Below are 10430 nucleotides of genomic sequence, written 5' to 3'. Positions count from 1 at the left end.
TCTACTGTGTCAGCACAGCAAACACATTAGGTACGCAGGGCTACTGTGAATTTATGAGGGACACATCGCCATGACAAATATTTCAAAATGCAGCTCTATATAGGCCCGGCTATTTGGTGTGTCCATAGCAGTGAGTAGCTAAATTGAAAAATCAATTCCAATTTCAATGATTGGAATAAAGAACACCAGGAGTTCTGGAGATAAAAAGGCGTTCTTCTTCTGAATCCTCTTTAATTGGAAAGTCATTTCTTCTGGGTATTCTAATGGTGCTGAAGGAAGATTGCAAAATAAACTTGATGAGCTGGAGGAAGGTTAATAGCTTGTGTGGATTTACACGTGTGTTTATGTGTGTGTGTACAAAGGTGGTGTGTATCTTCCCTGAACAGCATTCATCCAACCTTTTGCTTCTGACAGAGCAACGAAATGAAGAAGAATCCCACACACAGGGCTTTGCACTCTCACCTTTTTTCTTAATGCTCTGAATGAGTTAGATTGAAAGAATGTGCAGGCATGGCTGGAATTTGTCAAACCATCTTTAAGTACCCTAGATTTTTAAACACAGACACCCTTTTTAATTAGCAGGTTACTACTTGAGAGTTCGAATACAATGGCTGACCCTGCGCTCTGACCTCAGCTTCCAAACAAGCTGAGATATGTAAAAAAAGAATTTTATTGTACTGTACACGTGTATACACCGTATCATAATGACATTATGACCACCTTCCTAATATTGTGTTGGTCCCCCTTTTGCTGCCAAAACAGCCCTGCGACGCATTGTGTATTCTGACACCTTTCTATCAGAGCCAGCATTAACCTCTTCAGCAATTTCAGTCTATTGGATCGGACCACACAGGCCAGCTTTGCACCCACGTGCATTAATGAGCCTTGGCCGCCCATGACCCTGTCGCCAGTTTACCACTGTTCCCTTCTTGGACCACTTTTGATAGATACTGACCACTGCAGACCGGTAACACCCCACAAGAGCTGCAGTTTTGGAGATGCTCTGACCCAGTCGTCTCGCCATCACAATTTGGCCCTTGTCAATCTCGCTCAAATCCTTACACTTGCCAATTTTTCCTGTTTCTAACACATCAGCTTTGAGGATAAAATGTTCACTTGCTGCCTAATATATCCCACCTACTAACAGGTGCTGTGGTGAAGAGATAATCAGTGTTATTCACGTCATCTGTCAGTGGTCATAATGTTATACCGATGTTGTATATGGCTTGGCTCATTCTCACTAATGTTCTTCTTGCTAAATGAAAGCAAATCTCTGCAGTCATGTTCCAAAATATGCTGTTACAGTAGCAAAAGGGAACCAACTCAGACATCCCAAGTCTCCCGGAAGTTCCAGGAGTCTCCCGCATATACATAGCGGCTCCCTGATGCCCGCAAGTCAGATAAAATCTCCCGGAATCTAGAAAGAGCGGCCAAGAGCGACACACACACGCACGCAGGCGACAGAGACTTTATTCCCGATCGCGTATTAAATCCGTTATCTGATATACAATCTAGCGCACTGTGTAGGGAACATAAATCAGTTGTCTAATATACTATCTAGTGCACTATGTAGGGAACATAATTAATTATGTAATACACTATCTAGTGTACTATGTAGGGAACATAATTAATTATGTAATACACTATCTACACTACTTTAAGCATTATGTAAGAAACATAAGTCTATTATCTAGTACACTATCTAGTGCACTAAGTAAGGAACATACATTCTTTTCTAATATACAATCTAGTGCACTATGTAGTACACATTAATGTGTTTGTGATGCAAACAGTTAGCTTAGTAGCTCAGTTAGCAGCTCCTAAAAGTTCTGTTATCACCCATATCCTTTGGTGTGTGCGAGAGGTTTTTTAGTTTGTTTTTTTTTTTTTTGGGCTTGGGGGGGGTCGTGGGCGAAGTCTGGGTACCTCCCTGAAATGAGGTACCTCCCTGGTACCTCCCTGAAATGAGGTACCTCCCTGAAATGAGTTTTTGCAACTTGAGATGTCTGCCAACTCCACAGTAATGCACTTTATTTTGAAGAGAAATGTTTAACAAGCACATAAAGACATATTGTTCAAGTGTCCACGTACTATATGTTTTCTTTATTGTACACCCTTTAACACATTTCAGCCCACTTTCCCATCTTTACTAGGTTCAGTTTCCCACATCATTAAATAAAAAGCAGAGGGCTAACATGCTCAGTGCTTATTGAGGAGGCAATAGTAATCATTGAGCCCAGGCTTTATAAAGTAGATTATAGCAGGAGACAGGATATAAACAGACACCGCAAAGGTCAGGATTGTCTGACGCTGGGCCAGATGACACAAGAGGCTGGAGGGAGAGAGGGGAGAGAAAACACACAAGAACTCTGCTTGGTTTCATTTCCTGAGAAGAAAGAAAAAGTTAAAAGGTGGCCCCCGAACAAATGAAACTCAATTTCACGGCACATTATCCCTCCCTGTTCTCTTCTCTTGGCTTTCATTTTCATTAAGACCACAGACAAGCATAAATTAATAATTACTGCCCGAATGTCTAAATGCAGGCCGCACTCCTGTAGCTTTTCATTTTCCACCGCGGCCTTGCATGTTCATGCTTGCAAAATGTTAATTTAGATAATGTGGCCTGCCCCTTGTCAGATAATTCTGTTTGGTGCTCTCACTAATACATAATGGTCTTTTTGATTAGATGACATTAAGTCTATCTTGTGTTCAATCAAGCCATACCGATTTGCTTCCTTTGCAGCTGGAAGATGTTCAGATGAGGAACAGAAAGTCAGACATTTGGGAAGTCTTTGATAGTTCCGCACTTTATTCAGTTTAATAGTATGGTGAATGTCAAACGTGGCTGAACCATTAGGTGTAATTTACAGAGCCGCGTCTAATAACATTAACAATGACTTAGACGCTGGATGATCTGATGAAACAGGGTAGTTCTGGCAAAGTGCAGGTCATGTTAGGAGATTAAACCAAACGCAGGCTGCTGACTGAATGAAATGGAATTACAGTTCCAATGTACGTTCTGTAATATAAAACACATTCCAAGTTATAAAGACCCACCAAACTGTCTTTTCATTAAAGCACTATTAGAGCTGATTTAGCTGAAGCTAATTGTTCTGTAGAACTAATAAACTAACACAGATTAGGACTGTATAGTTAGAAAAAAACTAGCCCCCTTTCACTCTGTTCTTCAATGGTCAGGATCACCACAGGACCACCACAGAGCAGCTATTATTTAGGTGTTGGATGATTCTCAGCACTGCAGTGACACTGACTGGTGGTGGTGTGATAGTGTGTGTTGTGCTGGTATGAGTCGATCAGAGTTGGAGTTTTTAAATACCGTGTCCACTCACTGTCCACTCTATTAGACATTCCTACCTAGTTGGTCCACCTTGTAGATGTAAAGTCAGAGATGATCACTCATCTATTGCTGCTGTTTGAGTTGGTCATCTTCTAGACCTTCATCAGTGGTCACAGGACGCTGCCCATGGGGCACTGTTGGCTGTATATTTTAGGTTGGTGGACTATTCTCAGTCCAGCAGTGACAGTGAGGTGTTTAAAAACTCCATCAGCATTGATCTGTCTGATCCACTCATACCAGCACAACACACCACCATGTCAGTGTCACTGCAGTGCTGAAAATGACCCACCACCCAAATAATACCTGCTCTGTAGTGGTCCTGGGTGAATCCTGACCATTGAAGAACATCATGAAAGGGGGCTAACAAAGCATGCAGAGAAACAGATGGACTACAGTCAGTAATTGTAGAACTACAAAGTGATTCTTTATGGTAAGTCAAGCCGATAACATGGACAATGTGTGTAGAAACAAGGAGGTGGTTTTAATGTTATGGCTGATTGGTGTACATTTAAATCTATTCATTTTTTTTATGTTTTATTGCTATTTTATCCAGGACAGTGTTGCTGTAGGTCGGGCTTCCTCAAAATCACAGGACGCAAACAGTAGCAAACCCCGGCTGGACAGTCCAGTCCATCGTGGGGCCTCAGCCATCCCTCTCCTCAACCATAGCCAATCATTTCTGTATGTAGACACCAATTAGTTGGTATAACAACTGACAATTCAAACCCTGTAACCTGGATTAAATCGAATAAAAAAAAATTTCGAGCAAAATGCAACTTACTTTACAGTATTATAAATGCTTTTGCAATTGGTTGGGACTATCAAAACAATTAGCAATCATGGTAAATGTTAAGGTCATTCCTATAGTTCTCCAGGGATAGATGAATAAACAACTGTCAAAACAGTTGGTTCTGGGTTTTAAAACCACAACTAATCGTACACAGAAAGGTGTGCCAAAAGCATTTTATTAAATCCTTATAGAAAATATAGTAAACGTGTAGTTAGCTTGAAAACAAATTACCACTAAGGACAGACAATATTATTGATGTGATGCATCAGTGACTGGTCCTGATGCACATACAATTTACTATAATTAGTCTATCAGCCACACTCACTGCTAATTGATGTATTCTATTACATTCATTAATCAACATCAATTATATGAAATAAATTATTTGCTTACAACATTAGGCACAGGGGCACATTTAAGACCTCGGGTTTGGTGTGTAGAAGCTCCTGTGGCCTGTCCAGAGCCCTGACACTGACCCCACTGAACACCATCGAGATTAACTGGAATGTAGATTGCAAGCCAGGCCTTTTATTCACACGTAAGTCTGACCTATATGAAGAAAATTTCCCATAGACACACTCAAAAACCTTATGGAAAGCCTTCCCAGTAGAGTCAAGGCTGTTAGATGTGGGGGCAGGAGGTGACTGTATTAATGACCGAGGTTTTTGAATGGGATGTTTAACAAGCTCATGGTCAGGTATACAGCCTGCCCAATGTTATCACCCCTGTTAAAATGGGGTGTTGGCACATTTAATAAAAAATTTGATTCTTACAGGAACAAACTGGAAATTTGGATCATTGTGGTACTTAGTCCAAGTCTACACTGTGGTAATAAAGAAGAGTTAGAAACAATAAGCAGTGATGGACTTTCACATTCTAGTAATAGAAACCTTTTTAAACTTGACTGAATTACTGGACATGACAATATGAATAAAGCTTACCTATTATGATCATATATGTAGCTTTTTCAGGGTTGATTGAAACTTTAACCTCATTTTCAAGAAAAAAAAAGACCTTGAATTTCTAAAACGCTGTGTTGAATTATGCAGTGATCAGTCAATTATTCATCTCGGGCCATCCCTGTTACACGCATGCATTAAAAAGTATGTAAATTGGACTAAAAAGACACTGCAATGTCAACACATTTCTATAAAAAACGCTTAAAAGCAGTGAATTAGTTCTTGTCACTTTTTATAAAACAAAAAAAACGCATCATTAAATGCATCATTTGCGATGGACTGGTACCCTGTCCAGGGTGTGTTACCTTCTTGGTAATTGTGTATTCCTGACTTTGGGTCAAGCTCTAAATTGACCATGATCCTCTCTGTGATAAGCAGCTACTGAACAAGAACTTTAACCCGCAGTTTTTGGACCATATCCTGTCTTAACTGTAAGTTTCTTTGAATAAAATCATATGCTAACTGCGTAAATGTAAAATAATTTTGGGACAGTGTTGGCTCAGTGCTCAAAGTTTTGCATGGCTGCTGTATTTTTTACAGTAAAGAACTTTTTTCATTGTTTTATAGTCTGTTACAAAAGTAATTTACAATGATGTGTGAACATGATTACAGGTATAAACTTTATCTGCACAATCACAGATGCAAAGCAATGTGAAGACTGAGGGCACAATTTCAGATCCATTAAAATCCCATACTGCCTGCCAACAAATATACTAAAATGAATCATTATTTGTTGGACGTATGCTGTCATCTAGCAAATGAGGCTAAGTTAGGAGATGCTCTTGTTAGGGGTTTGCGCTGTAAACATTTTCCTGCTTTCCTTTTTAAATAATAACAGTGTAGATTTCATGACCAAACTAGTCTAATAGCTAAAGCTAACAAGCCAGCTAGCCCTTTTAATTCTTCTAATTACATTTTAATTATTTGTATTGCTGGCTAATATCACACACATGAAGCTTATTCTGAGGAAATATTTTTTAATCTGTTGTAGCAGATCCTTTAATTTCAATGTTTAAAAAGATTCAAAATTTACCTGTGCTTGTTTGCTAGCTGTTTCTGAGATTAGCCAACACTGTTTTAGCTTGCTCGCTACTTGTAGTGGGTTAGAGCTAGCTAAAACACCTTTTTGTCTCTCTCTTTTCTGCTTAGCAAATTTTCTTAATGTACTTTTAATGTCTTTGTCACTAAAATTTCAAGAATTTTATATAATAGTATCTTTAGATTATTAACCTGTTCATGATTGTTTTCTTTATGTAATTTTAAATAAACATGAATCTATCCATTTCCTCGGCTGCTCCCGTTAGGGGTCGCCAGCGGATTGTGATCCGCATTATTGATTTGGCACAGTTTTTACGCCGAATGCCCTTCCTGACACAATCCTCCCTATTTTATCTGGGCTTGGGACCGGCACTACAATGCACTGGTTTATGCATCGTAGCGGCTAGGTACCTACAGGTCCTTCTCAAAAAATTTGCATATTGTGATAAAGTTCATTATTTTCCATAATGTAATGATAAAAATTAAACTTTCATATATTTTAGATTCATTGCACACCAACTGAAATATTTCAGGTCTTTTATTGTTTTAATACTGATGATTTTGGCATACAGCTCATGAAAACCCAAAATTCCTATCTCAAAAAATTAGCATATCATGAAAAGGTTCTCTAAACGAGCTATTAACCTAATCATCTGAATCAACGAATTAACTCTAAACACCTGCAAAAGATTCCTGAGGCTTTTAAAAACTCCCAGCCTGGTTCATTACTCAAAACTGCAATCATGGGTAAGACTGCCGACCTGACTGCTGTCCAGAAGGCCATCATTGACACCCTCAAGCAAGAGGGTAAGACACAGAAAGAAATTTCTGAATGAATAGGCTGTTCCCAGAGTGCTGTATCAAGGCACCTCAGTGGGAAGTCTGTGGGAAGGAAAAAGTGTGGCAGAAAACGCTGCACAACGAGAAGAGGTGACCGGACCCTGAGGAAGATTGTGGAGAAGGGCCGATTCCAGACCTTGGGGGACCTGCGGAAGCAGTGGACTGAGTCTGGAGTAGAAACATCCAGAGCCACCGTGCACAGGCGTGTGCAGGAAATGGGCTACAGGTGCCGCATTCCCCAGGTCAAGCCACTTTTGAACCAGAAACAGCGGCAGAAGCGCCTGACCTGGGCTACAGAGAAGCAGCACTGAACTGTTGCTCAGTGGTCCAAAGTACTGTTTTCGGATGAAAGCAAATTTTGCATGTCATTCGGAAATCAAGGTGCCAGAGTCTGGAGGAAGACTGGGGAGAAGGAAATGCCAAAATGCCTGAAGTCCAGTGTCAAGTACCCACAGTCAGTGATGGTCTGGAGTGCCATGTCAGCTGCTGGTGTTGGTCCACTGTGTTTTATCAAGGGCAGGGTCAATGCAGCTAGCTATCAGGAGATTTTGGAGCACTTCATGCTTCCATCTGCTGAAAAGCTTTATGGAGATGAAGATTTCATTTTTCAGCACGACCTGGCACCTGCTCACAGTGCCAAAACCACTGGTGAATGGTTTACTGACCATGGTATTACTGTGCTCAATTGGCCTGCCAACTCTCCTGACCTGAACCCCATAGAGAATCTGTGGGATATTGTGAAGAGAAAGTTGAGAGACACAAGACCAAACACTCTGGATGAGCTTAAGGCCGCTATCGAAGCATCCTGGGCCTCCATAACACCTCAGCAGTGCCACAGGCTGATTGCCTCCATGCCACGCCGCATTGAAGCAGTCATTTTTGCAAAAGGATTCCCGACCAAGTATTGAGTGCATAACTGAACATAATTATTTGAAGGTTGACTTTTTTTGTATTAAAAACACTTTTCTTTTATTGGTCGGATGAAATATGCTAATTTTTTGGTTTTCATGAGATGTATGCCAAAATCATCAGTATTAAAACAATAAAAGACCTGAAATATTTCAGTTGGTGTGCAATGAATCTAAAATATATGAAAGTTTAATTTTTATCATTACATTATGGAAAATAATGAACTTTATCACAATATGCTAATTTTTTTAGAAGAACCTGTATATGACAATTCAGTGTCTCCAATTAGCCTGGCTGCATGTTTTTGGGCTGTGGGAGAAAACCGGAGCACCCGGAGGAAACCCACACAGACACGGAGAACATGCAAACAGAAGTGATCCGGACCACCCCACCTGGGGATTAAACCCAGGACCTTTTTGCTGTGAGGTGACAGTGCTACCCACTTAGCCACCGTGTCGCCCTTAAATAAACATGAATACAGAATCTAAAACAATTAAGCAGATGTTAAAAAAAATATCCACTTATTTACATATATACATATATGCATTTACTTACACTTTAATCCAGTTTACCCACCCAGGATCATCTAGAAAAGTGGCAAAAAACTGGAATAAATTCACACAATGAATATTTATAGGCTGTGGTCAGGAGTCGCTGAGCACTGATACAACTTGCTCAGCCATTGCACTGGTAGAGACCTAGAAAATATTAATAGTACAGCAGTACAAATGCTTGTTTAACAATACCATCTTTAAGTGAGCATTATTTTCTCGGAACATCGTGCTTACTGAAGCAGAGACAATTAAAGGTATAATTTTTTTCAGTAACATCTGAGATATCACTGCATGTGTGCAATGCCAAGCATGAACGGTTTTATTCTTCCAAATATTGTCACTGTTCAACAACACGTGTTTTACAAGTCAACCATGAACAATCTTGATTGCCCTTCAGATTAAAATATAGGCAGGCTGCTTATATAATATTATCTACGCCTGTTTTTTTCCATTATTATTTGATGCTGAAATGTACATCTTTCCAACAGCATACATAAACAATAATCATAATGATTTTAATGAATTCTTGTTTTTTTCTTCAGGCTTTTCACTCCATTGGGTGGATCATACAGTCACATCTGTGTAACATTATCATTTAGGATTTTTAATATTAAATATACAAACCCAATTACAAAGAAGTTGGGGCATGAGGTAAATGCAAATAAAAAGCAGCAATTTTTTTTATTTGTTACTTTTTTGAACAGCACAAATAAAAGATTTTTACGTATAATAAAAAAAAAAAATCCTAATTTGATAGTTAAAACATTTCAAATAACATACCAGACCAGGGACACTATAAAACCACACCACACCACACCACACCACACCACACCACACCACACCACACCACACCACACCAAAATAGCATGAGCTTAGAACCAAAATCCTGACGTCAAACCAAATCAAATTGGTTTCCCCTGTAGAAGCAACAGCTGCCTTTATATATTCCCCAAGCATTACCGCTAAACAAGGTGCAGCTGTGGATAGTTGGAAGTGGGCCAATTATGAGGAGGCGTTGGCTTGTCACATGTGCTCCCGGAGAGGTGGGAGTGGCATGCAAATGAGATCTAGTAGCACACAGAGGCTGGATTTGTGACAAGAAGCCTCAAGTTGTGCAATCCTGTAAAGTCCACATTGCAAAAATTTGGAGATTTCACCATCTACAGTTAATGACATTATTAAAAAAATATAAAGAATTCAGAGGAATTCATAAAGAGGTATGTGTGTGCTTAAAGTCATAAACACACACACACACACACACACACACACACACACACACACACACACACACAAATACTAAATGAATGTGACTTGTCATCCTGTAGACAGTATTGCATTTAAAACTGAAAAAAATAAACAAATAAAAATTGTGGGATTTGGAGATTCCAACATTTCTGATCTTCTTGTTTTATTATTACAGATTAACCTTTTATTGTAACTCGTGTAATGCTCCCTACAGTAAAACTGATAACACCTAAAACACTGGATGCAAAGGCACGATACACACTAGATTCACACAGACACACCAGAAGTGAGATTGGAACCCAGGTGTCAGGACTGACACTGCTGTGTGGCACAAACCCTTCAGCTGTGCCACCATGTTCACTGCTCATGAACATCATAAACAATGTAAGTGAAGCCAGGATGTGGATACAAAGTTTCATCAAACAGAACTTTGTATAGACAGTCTCACAGGAATAAAGGACAGATGTGCTGGAGAGAAAACAGCAGTAATCTGATAGCACAATGAAAGACTCAAGAGGCTTTCAATTTTGATCCAGTCAAGCTTAAGAAAAGTAACAGAACTTTTAAAGCAACTAAAACAATTAAGTGAAATGTTTCAACCAAGATATCATTTGTGATGATCAGCTACTGCAGATACAACATTTCAGTTCTGTGATGGCGATCAGAGGGTTATGAGTTCAATGACTCGTAGAGGGCGCTTATTGAACCCTGGACCAAATTTCTTGACCCTGTTGAAC

This window comes from Trichomycterus rosablanca, chromosome 12 (genome assembly GCF_030014385.1).
Source record: "Trichomycterus rosablanca isolate fTriRos1 chromosome 12, fTriRos1.hap1, whole genome shotgun sequence".
In the NCBI taxonomy this organism is placed as follows: Eukaryota; Metazoa; Chordata; class Actinopteri; order Siluriformes; family Trichomycteridae; genus Trichomycterus; species Trichomycterus rosablanca.
Note: the sequence above shows the minus strand (reverse complement) of the source record.